The sequence below is a fragment of the Leiobunum rupestre genome, chromosome 6, assembly GCF_980474605.1.
Source record: "Leiobunum rupestre chromosome 6, qqLeiRupe1.1.hap1, whole genome shotgun sequence".
NCBI classification, from domain to species: Eukaryota; Metazoa; Arthropoda; class Arachnida; order Opiliones; family Sclerosomatidae; genus Leiobunum; species Leiobunum rupestre.
This window is the reverse complement of record NC_143389.1, coordinates 8994787-9006839: the sequence shown is the minus strand read 5'-3', so window position 1 is coordinate 9006839 and position 12053 is coordinate 8994787. Positions and strand designations below refer to the sequence as shown.

The following is a 12053-nucleotide window of genomic DNA, read 5'->3' as shown; positions in this document are numbered from 1 at the left end:
ACAAGTGTATCCTTTTAACCAGGTAACTTTTTTGGCTTGTTAAGGCTTAGCAAAAAACCGATGTTAAGTTCGAGAAAGTTTCCAGCTTTCTAATATTTCAACAAGTACTATATAAATAATAACTTATGAGTCCTGGCTGTCGGAAATATTACTTCTTGGCAATTTCTGGGAAGATGTTTTATTTAAGCGCCCGGGGTTCGTACAAAATTCCCGGGATTAAATTAACTGACATATCCAGGGGTACGTTCAGCAGAGCTCATCGGACTCACCGATTACTAATCGGTGACATCGGTTTCCTACAGTACGCTTTGTCGCGTTTCCGGTTTTGACGTCACGATAGTCATCGGTTACTCACCGAAGTCATCGGCTGGAAGAGTCGGTTTTTCCGATAACTGACGTCATTTCTGACGTAAAACTACTATAAAAGCTACGGCATTTTAAAAAACACCGATGACTGAATAAAAGCGTTCCGCAACTTACGACGTCATTATGACGAAAAAGCTCATCGGTGGAAAATATCAAATCCATCGGGTTTTTTTCCGTTGACTGCTGCTGAACGTAGCCCAGGTCTTCCCCCTGACCAAATTGGTCAATTTTTGTAGAATAAATTAATGGTTTGAGGTGTGATAATCTTGAAAACTATTTTCTTTCAAAAAAATTATTTGCCTGATTTTTTTGGGGGGTCATTTTAAATTTCCGTACTTTTGGGGGACCATCTTCAAATGCCTTGGACTTTTCCCTATAATTTTGAAATGATTTCCAAATTCCCTGACCTTTTGGAAACATTTTCGAATTTCCTGACTTTGGCAGGTTTTCCAGGTCGTGTACGAACCCTGTGCCTGTATTGAGTTTGGCAATAACGAACTCATTAATAGCGTTTTACATTTGATTGCTCGAGATGTACGTTAAATTTTGCTTTGGTCTTTCAACATTAAGTTTCATATTAAAATAAAATGGTTAACAATAATATATAATTAAAAAAAGAGACATTTTCAAAATAACCCCATATAAACCGTACATGGAATCTCCGAATGGGTTAGAGAATCATTTGTAACAATTTTTTATAATTAAAATAAATTTTGAGTGTTCAAAAGTTCAAACCAAAGTAAAATTGGTATTAATTAAATAAATAAATAATAGCTTTATTAGGATCACCACCTCAGTTTCTCACTGATTTACAGTTGGGTCCTCTACTTTAAAGGGAATATAACCTGCAAAGAAAGCTTTATGGAAGACTCCTTCAATTTTTCAAATTACCCTGTACAGTGGCGCCAAACATTTAAAAAGCCCAAGGCAAGAGTGGCCGGAGCTGCAAAAGTTGGTGTTCCACACCAAATACCCGAGGTTAAATTCCCTTTAAATTAATAAAATAAGTAGCGTAACTCTTCAACGTCTTTTGCCATTTCGGCTGAGAATCCTAGGCCTAGGCTTAGGCTTAGGCTTAGCGGGAGCAAATGTCCACACTTTCCCTTTTTTTAAATTTCAAATTCGGTGTCACTTGCTATTAACTGTAGTTATGCATACACTTATCTTTTTTTCATAGGTGCGCGTTTAGTTCCCAGGGAGTTACTGAACACTTCAAATCATTCAATCTATCGAATATGAGATAGGAAATCACATCGGATATAGTTGAGGATAAGTTATATAAAAAAAACTAGTTTCAATTTTGCCTAATATTATAAATGGTACTATTTTTTTGAGAGCGCACTATAGTTTAATTGTAAACATATTTCTAAGAATAAGCTTCGATACTAAACCTAAGCGTCAAAACGGGCATTTTTCAACAACGTGCATTACAGAAACTCATTCCTACTGAATTTTTTGGGATATCATGAGGACTTTAAATTATATTATACCGATAATTATATTTGAAACTGTGGTTAACATATTTATCGAAAATGGTTTGGAGAAACAAGAGGCTGAAGATGCAAAATATCGACTTATTCGAAGCTCAATTCACCACACAAATCACCACACGCCGACATATTTTTTAATTTTCTTTCTTCTTGCTTCAAAATCCTCCGGGATATTATTAATTGGGTAATAATACATGATAAGACTTTGATATTGGAAGAACTAAACTATTTTATGGCGGCAGCGTTGGCATTTCCCGGTACGAATGTGTCGAATGAATCGTTGCGCGTGAAAAAGAGTTTGATCGAGGAGTTCTTCGAGTCTTTTGCCCAAGGAGACGTCGAACGCTTGGGAAAATTGCTGCAAGAAGCCGGTGATGACGAGACCCGATTTTGGCTCCTTAACAGTGTGGACCGTAATAGGGACCATTATTCCGCTCTAGATTTCGCGATAGTTAATGATAGAGTAACTTCGCTGATATTTCTTTTAGAAAGTGAATCGCTGGTAAATCTACAAGTCAAACACAGGCACTGGCCTCCACTATTGACGGCCATACGAGCCGGCAATTTTGAGTGCTTACACGCATGGCGGCCATACACATTGCAACAATCGAAGGAACATCCCTCGCAGTCCAGACACTTCTTGACCCCGGTGCTAATTTCAAGTCTCAGATACTCCGACAATCCATTTCGAATAATCACTAATTAATCACTGCCAACGAAACTACCGCCATCTTTGACGAATGGTGTCCACACTCGAGCCATTAAATAAGTTTTAAAGAATGCAGCAAGAGAAAGCGGGAAAGTACCACCAGCAAGTTATCGAGAGAGCGCCCAAGATGTTCTAAAAGCTACTAAAGAACCGGCAAATACCAGAATAAAAAAAAAGTTATTAGAAATTTCCTCCGAAGTATTATTATTTTAACACTATACTATGGCTAATTACCATAATCGAAGGCACTCCTGGGAGAAAGCGGGCAAGTACCACCAGCAATTAATCGAGAGCGAGAGAGCGCAAGACGTTCCACTGCCAACGAAACTACCGCCATCTTAGACGAATGGTGTCCACACTCAAGCAATTAAATAAGTTTTAAAGTATGCAGCAAGAGTAAGTTTGTTTAGCTCAGTCAAGTCAATTCTGTAAAATAAAACAATTGGTTTAAAAAAAAAGTCTTATGTTTTATACGACTTTGTAACTAGTACGGCGCATTTTACTTATTCCCAAAGATGTGGATATCCACATAAGGTATCATTCGTTCGTCTGGGGGAGATGGCACAAAAGCTCGAAAGTTGTGTAGCCTCCCGCAAAAAAGGGTAGCAGATCATCGCACGTTAATAGATGTTGATTGTAGACTTAGAGAAATCGGGCAGTTCCAGAAGCTACTGAAGGACAGGTAATAACAGATCAAAAAACAGTTATTAGAATTTTCCTTTACATTGTTATTTTGACACTGTAGCTAATTACCATTATATAAAAGGTGCTCCTTGGTTGCAATCGGCTGTAAATCATTCTTTAGTATGCTTGAGAATAAAATTTAAATAGGGTTTAAGCTTTTAACCAAAACATTATGTAAGGGGATTGGGATTTTATTTTGGTATTCTGGGGATGGGGGGGGGCGAAAATAAGCAGTTTGGGCACAATTAAACGTGACAACTTGAAATTGCATGAACTGTGGACGAGGTGAACCAGTTGCGTGGTCAGCCAGATCTGTCATTTTTTTTTAAAACCCCTGCAATTTTTTTCTCTGGGGTCATTTGAAATGGGGAAACATCGGTAGGAGTTATTTACCACGATATTAAATGTTTTTTCCTGAGTATTGAACATCGTCTATATTGCCCTTCTATGTTAAGCCTTGCCTCAAAAAAAAAGAAAATTTACTAACGCCATTATGATTACTGGAAGAAGCATAATGAATTAATAATTTATTACATTTGGGATTAGAAACATTGAAGAAAACTTACTTCAAACGTTATTCAAATCCTTTTATTTACAGCTTTGGTATTTTTGGAGATTCTGAAAAAAAATAAAGGAGATGAATATAATATATCCATACATCAACCCACATTGGCATACGTCCAAATATATTCGCATAGAAACAAATATGCCAGCACAATTATACATAATATCCTAAACATACATACTGCGTAGGCTCAAATGGGGCCCCTAGGGTAGTTCATCGGCCACTGATATAAAAAACGAAATTTTTGTATTTAAATCCCTAAATTATCCAGGTTATCCCCGACTGTTTTTTAGAAATATCCATTGATTTCATAGGTAAAAGTACAAAGTGAAACGAATTTTATTATTAGTATCATTAACTTAATTCTATTTTATAACAAACATACTGAAAGCGTCTCTCTCTCCTCTCTCAGGAAAAAGTGCCAGACATGACGCCCCCCACCCCAAAAAGAGAAGATAACCCCAATTGTTCTCTGCGATGGACAGTTTGTTGACTAAGAAAATCCCCGACTTTTTACGATATGATATTTAAATTCCTGACTTTTTCCCACAATTTCAAAATCCTTGACTTATCCACTCATACATAACCATTCATAAACGCATCCAATCACACTTACGTATGTGCATGCATACATTAATTCGAATTAAGAACTACTTACTCTACTCTGGTCAAATTCTTTGTCTCTTTCGGTTTTATTCCCATTCCCCTTCTTGCTGAATGTTAAGCCATCGAATTATGTAAAAATATCATTTCTGGTTTACTATACTCTCCATTATACTGCGGAAACAGTAAAACCTTCACCGCAGAAACGGCTTTTTCGTCAGAACACCTTAAAAATACTGGAACAGTGTGAATAGAAATAGGCCAATAGAGATAGGCCAATTTGCGAGCGTACTGAAAAAAAATCCAAATTAAATGTAAGTCTTTAAGAGGATGGTTATATGATTGTACCTCTAACATGATTTTTTTCAACTGTGTGGAAATTTGCTCCCACTAAGCCTAGGCCTAGGATTCTCAGCCGAAATGCGAAAAGACGTTGCCAAAAGACGTTGAAGAGGTACACTACTTATTAATTATTAACTTAAAGTAGAGGATCCAACTGTAAATCAGTGAGAAAATGAGGTGGTGATCCTAATAAAGGTATTATTTATTTATTTAATTGAACTTTTGAACACTCAAATTTATTTTAATTATAAAAAATTATTACAAATGATTCTTGGGCTCCGTCAGAGATTCCATGTACGGTTTATATGGGGTTATTTGGAAATTGCCTCTTTTTTAATTATTAATTATTGTTAACCAATTTATTATAATATGAAACTTAATGTTGAAAGAACAAAGTACACTTTACCGTACCTCTCCGTACAATATTAATGAGTTCGTTATTGCCAAACTCAATACCGGGTTCGTACACGACCTGGAAAACATGCCACAGTCAGGAAATTCGAAAATGTTTCCAAAAGGTCGGGGAATTTTAAAAGGTTTCCGAAAGGTCAGGGAATTTGGAAATCATTCCAAAATGACAGGAAAAAGTCCGAGGCATTTGAAAATGGTCCCCAGAAGTAAGGTAACTTAAAATGACCCCCCCCCCCCACACCCCCAAAAAAATTAGGCAAATAAATTTTCGAAAGAAAATAGTGTTCACACCTCAAAACCATTCATTAAATATAATAATCTTAGCATACCTTCTGCTTTCCTTTGCAATACTCAGGTATTCCAAGGCTATAATACATAAAAATTAATTCATTTCCTTAAATATGCAGCATTTCAAACCTATTTAACCTATAGTACCTTTCATATTTTCCCCGTTATCAGACACCTTGGACGTCATATTAAGTTTTACCGGATACTTCGTTGTTTTATTTTCACTGCTATTTCTCACTGAAATATAGAAAAATAAAGAACTTTATATAAAAATTGAGAAGAGTAAAATATCAACTATTTTAATCTCATCGGACTTTTGAGTTAAAATATAGAGTATTATTGGAAATTTCGTGAAATTATAGGAGAAAAAAGGTGGTAAATATAGATATATAGAGTTGTTGTAATTATGAATGGAAGTAAGAGGCGTAGAAACGCGAAAAACCCCAAAACAGCTATTGAGGAATCAATTTCTGACCCACTTAAACGGAAAAGTAGACCCGAAGATGACCCCAAGACCAAATACGTGGACATATTTTCTATCGTAAGCGATAAAGGCCAAGACGCTGATGGCCTGGGGAATATTGATTACATCGAGCCTAATTTAAATGAAAAAACATATCGCCACCGATCGATGTATTAAAATTGGCAGGGGGTACGCTTTTAAAACCACAAAATCGAAATAAAGATTAGAACGCTAAAGTTTTCGATAACGGCGAGCGTATCTGGACGTGCTATTCGGGTCTTTAATGATAGAAGCTTCCAATTCGAAAAATAGCGTTAGAGCGATCCCTAATGTTGTTTCTAATATTTTAAAATATAATAACATTTATTTTAAAAAGGTTAGTATGTCGAAAACATGGATGGAGTTACCAGAACCTTTGTGGTACGAACACGATATAGCTAATAGCTGGTTACATATATATCTTAACGAGGAAATGTTCGACAGTTTCTGTTTAAAAAATTTCGAACGACCGGTGGTTATAGCATCGGTACAACATCCGAATATAACACCTATAGATTCGGCCATGATAAATTGCGGTATAATTTGTGACCACGTCGCTCAACATATTATATCGGACGTATTGAGCGAGGAAGTTAAACCGGAAAATATACTGAAATTGGAACGACTCTACATTCAATGTTTAACATAACAATCATACAATCGGCGCTTAAGAAAAACGAATGTTCAAATTATTGTACCATACTAAACAGTGGCAATGGCCAAGGTGTTGGACAAAGCGCGTTCAATAACCGATCCCATTCGATAGATCATATTATCGATTTGACAAATTACTCCGTCGCAAACCAAAATAGTACAATACAATATGGATTATTAAATTAGTAAAGTTAAAAATTCCATTATATTATACTTTGATGAATCACTAAAAAAATTAACTAGTAGTCGATTTCAAGCTTCATATATTTTAACTAAAGTGTTAGCTCCGATAAAAAAACCTTAAAAAAAGTATCCGAACGTCATACTTATTAGTGTAATGTTACTTATGGTAAGATTAGCTGCAGCTAGTGAATCCCCCCCCCCCCTCCCCACAACCATTCCCTGATTTTTTTGTTTGGACAATTTTTATATTATCTAAAAAAGTTTTAAAATATCCCATAAGAAATTCACGGACTCGAACCAACTTTCGCTAATATTTCATAAAATGTTGCCCCTCAAAAAAGAGCGGAAAGAAAGGAGCGCCGATTTTACCGCTAAAAAAAGAGCGGAAAGAGAGGAGCGAAAATTTTGCCGCTAAAAAAAGAGCGGAAAGCGAGGAGCGCCGATTTTACCGCTTAAAAAAGAGCGGAAAGAGAGGAGCGAAAATTTTGCCGCTCAAAAAATAGCGGAAAGCGAGGAGCGCCGATTTTACCGCTTAAAAAAGAGCGGAAAGAGAGGAGCGAAAATTTTGCCGCTCAAAAAATAGCGGAAAGAGAGGAGCCCCAACTTTACCGCTCAAAAAAAAGCAGAAAGAGAGGAGCGAAAATTTTGCCGCACAAAAAGACGTGCAAAAAGTCGGTGATTATCACCTCGGGTCGTCTCGTTGTAAGTTAAGTTTTAACTAACCTGTCTATTTAGCCAAGGGCCAAGATCTTTTATTGGCCCATGATTTAGCGGACCACTCCCGTCGCTAGAAATTAACTCCTGCTAAATAGAGGCTTAGCGAAGAATCTTTAGATGGCGATTAAGGAACTACATAATTTCGCCGGCTTTGGCTATAGGCTTAACTTCGTTAAATATATAAAATTTCCATTAAAATCAATTGTTTTTATTTATTATTAAACATAATTTAAAGTAAGCGCGTCACTAGATTCCCTGATGGCATCAAAATATTTTGGTAAATGGCAGCATTTTCTTTTCCGCGGACGTAAAATTTAACGGCAACTAGGCACTTGGCTTCAATATTTTCAGTTGGTGTGATACGTTGCGAAAATTTGAGCGGGGCCTCTTCGTCGATTTCAAGCTTTCGTGCGGATTTTTGCGACATCTCTCCTCTAAATAAAATTCGAAAACATTAAAACCACGCATATTTAAACTAAAAAAACAATTCGACAAACCTTTGTTTACCCTAACTCAGCCGTACGGTTTTCGAACGAGAATGTCTGCCGGTATATTTCTAGAGATGCAAACTAAATTAAATAAGTTTACGAAACTGTAAATTCGATAAAAACTACGAATAAATAACATTGAACTTACCAAGACGAGACAAGCGATCGAAATGATAATAATCAGCGAGAGCCCCTACCTTTTATAGTCGAAAAACAAGCGCGAAGAACTTCCGCGCATGAGCCGCGGAAACCGCGTGACCTCCCTTGAAATGAAAGGCTTACCTTTTATAGACACACGTTTTTCGAGTAAGTCATGTTTGAGTGGGTTTGTTGATTTCAATCAATTTGATTTAAATCAGCGATTTAAATCAAGTGATTTAAAAAAAAATCCATTGATTTAAATCCATTGAAAACTTTTTATAACACCTCTCCAGAAATACATGAACAGAAATTATCAGCGACATATTCCTCTCTAATAGGGGTGGTAACTGGTAATATCTAAGTTTCCCCCCGTTAAATCACTTACTCTCTCTTCCTTCCTACCCCAACGAATTTCAGTAGACTCTCCGTAAGTTTTAGTTTCGTTTTGGGTTTTGGCTGCGCCTGCGCTGAGCGCTCTATTGGTAGATTTTCACTTTTTTCTTATACCTAACGCGGCAAGTGCGCCGGGTAGGTCTACCCCATAATCGGGATGTCGTAAGGAGTTTTTAGATGTGTATATTTGATTCGGCCCACTTATTAAATTTATTTGATAATTTTCGAATAAAATGGCAGTTACAGGTAGAAAGTGTGTCGAAATATGGAAGAAATTTATAAAAATTAAACAATCTAATAGAAAGGGCTGTAGAGCGAAATGTATAGAATGTGGCGAGGAAATGGAAGGTTTAGTAGCTAGGCTCAAGAATCACAAAAGTTATAAATGTGGAAAACATCATACAAGTGAAGAGTATAAGACGTCGCTTTTTTAAGTAATGAAGAGTCGACAAGTTCTAATTATCAAGATCAAGGTAAAAATTTTTTTTAATTTTTTTAATGTTTAATCTCAATCTGTCATCTCGTTACTTGACCAATCACTGTGTCACGGTCACCCAATTTGAATTTTGAAACGATGTGCCACTTAAATAATAATACTATTTTTTTCTAGATGTCCTAAGTTTTGTCGCTTGTAGTCCTTCAATAGCTCAAACAGAAACTAATCCGAGTCAAAAAATTAAAACAGTGGACCCGCCCAAGACGGTCAAGACGTTAACAACTGCTGTTACATATAAAAGAGTAGCTTCAAGTTCAAATCCAACTGAACGGTCTGATATTTTAACTAGTCATTTTGTTAAGACGTCAAAGAGACAAAAGGCAGACATCGAAGAGCAATTGGCGCGAAGCATCTACGCGACGAACACATCTTTTCGGTTTATCGAACATCCAGAGTTCAAATTTGCAGTGAACAAATTACGACCACGTTACGTGCCGCCTAGTCGCCGCGACATAGCTGGTTATATATTGGATAAAACTTTTGAAAAAGATATGAAGAACTGTAACGACGAGGGAAAGTAGTTTGCCTTAGTCTTGACGGATGGTCTAACGTGCACAACGATCCTATAGTATGCGTCACAGTGACCACCAACGAAGGGAATCTGTATTTGATCAAATCTTTGGACACTACTGGAAAACCTCACACTAGTGACTACTTAACAAAAATGACGCACGACTGTATTGAAGAGTTTGAAAAAGAATTTGAAGGAAAAGTCCGAAGTGTAGTCACAGACAACGCCGCGAATATGAGTAAAATGAGATCAATGCTGGCCAACTCTGGCAACTCAAACCCTTACCCTGGAAACAAAATTAACGTGATTACATACGGTTGTTCGGCTCATATTTTGAACCTACTAGCTAAGGATTTAAATAAGCCAACAGTAACGAAACAAGTAGTTCAAATAGTTAAGTATTTTAGAAATAGCCACGCTGGTGCTGCTAAAATGAAGATGAATAAATTAAAGTCACTTGTAATGCCAATAGAGGTCAGATGGAATTCAATGGCGAGATGTTTAGAGTCTTTTTTAGAAAATTGGCCCGAGCTATTGAAGTTTTGTGAGGAAGATAATTCGGGTATCGACAAAGAAATAATTACTAAAGTCAAAAACGTTGCCATTAGACGTAATGCAGAAGACTTGTTAGATCAACTTAAGCCAATTGCCACTTCTCTAGATAAGACACAGTCAAATACTTGTTCTATTTCCGACGTCGTTAAAATTTGGAAAGAGTTGCGAGCTTAACTTCAGGAAATTTCAGACAATAAAAGTAACAAAGATATTATGAAAAAATTCAAGAGTCGTTACGATATGGCATGAACCCCCGCCCATTTTCTTGCGTACATAATCGACCCAAAGCATGATGATAGTAATTTAGACGAGTCTGAGAGAGCTTTAGCTATGGAGTACGCTGAGAGTGAATTCCATGGTTTCGTAGCCTATGTTATTAAGTTTCAGCTTAAGAGTAAACCATTTAAATCGTATATGTTTAGCGACTCTGTAGTAAAAGAATTGAGATCTTGCGAATGGTGGGCTAGTTATAAGGATGTGCTACCTGAAAATATTTACGAAACAGAACAACAACATTAAAGCGCTGTCGCCTCATCTGCCGGGACCGAAAGAATCTTCAGCACATTTGGATTAGTACAGTCTAAACTTCGAAATAACTTGGGCAATGATAAAGCTGGAGAGCTTGTATTTTTTTACAAACATTTAAATTCAACTTCTGTATCAAGTTTACCATATAGCGATAACGAATAATGAAAATTGTCACTGTGTATTATAATTTCAACTGTGATAAAGTGACAAGTTAACTAGTTAACTTTAAATTGAAAATCACTTTGACAATTAACTTGAGCGTTTCTATTCAAACTATAAATATTTTATTACAAAATTAATAAAATACTTTATAAAATATTAAAAGGTTTCGTTATTTAAACAAAAAACACCTAAAAAACGGTATTTACACTATAAATAAATAGGTTAAAAATAAAATCAATTTAAATAAAAAAAACATGATTTAAATCGAAAAAATCGATTTATTTGATTTATTGAAAAAAATCAAAAAATTTGCCAACCCTGATTGACACTTTGGTACAATGTCGTTTCTGGTTGAGATGGATATTCAGACAGGGCAACGTTACTTTCACTAGCATTGCCTTCCAAGTCTGTTACTGATGTCGGAATGTCAACTGTTTTTGACGCGGTGTCCGTCAAATCTTCATCGAAATATGTTGTGTTTACTGCCTGGAATTCTGGTATTGATTCGCTGACTTGAAATATTTCTTCACCTTCTGGTTGGTAATCATTCGCGACGGACAACGCGTGTGTTCCAGAATATTGGTCAGCGGGTCTGACACCCCCGTGAACGTTCATCTCGTGGACCAATAACACGGCCATGTTCGGAAAGATGTTCTTGCACTCCGCGCATTCAAACAGGGCTTGGTTTTCAGCGCTACATTCCAGTCCCAAGGTTGCTTTCCAAGGTCGTTTTTTCCGCATCGAACTCCACTTCAATATATGTTCGGTTTGACTTGGGTATGTGCCAGTAGGTGAGCCATCATTTGTTGCTTTTTCTCGAACCGATTGTGGCAAACCGTGCATTGAAATGGCACGAGGGTTCTGCAATCGACTATCTTGATGGGACAGTCCGCGTTCTGAAACTCGACGTTCTTAACAACGGACAAGTTAATTGGTGACCCCTATTGAAGTTCCTCGTTGAAGCAGGCGCTAATGGTACTTTTTATCGATTCCGACGAACTTGGTCTTTCAACTTTGATTTTAATTGGAGGTGATGCGGTCACTGAAAGAAATTCATGTGTGCCAAGAATGGTATATTAAAAGTTGGGAGAAGTAAGATTAATCAATGGGCTAGATCTAGACTGGAAATGCTGTGTGTAAGTAATAGATTTTCTACGTATACTGAGTAACTAAAGCTAAATTCGTCAGGGAACCTTGATAATTGTAACCTTAGATTAATTGATGAAGGGTGCTTTTGTGTCTAGTGTTTGGTGTTATTGAGAATT

At 36.6% G+C, this 12053-nt stretch overlaps 1 long non-coding RNA gene across 1 annotated transcript; it reads right to left on the bottom strand.

Annotated features, from left to right (window-relative positions):
• Nucleotides 1-7787: 7787 nt before the first annotated feature.
• Nucleotides 7788-8241, bottom strand: LOC149939224 (uncharacterized). Its single transcript, XR_016481125.1, has 3 exons — nucleotides 8151-8241; nucleotides 8012-8070; nucleotides 7788-7946 (listed from the first exon to the last, which is right to left on the bottom strand). It is a non-coding gene; the product is annotated as an uncharacterized LOC149939224 (long non-coding RNA).
• Between the last annotated feature and the right edge of the window lie 3812 nt (nucleotides 8242-12053).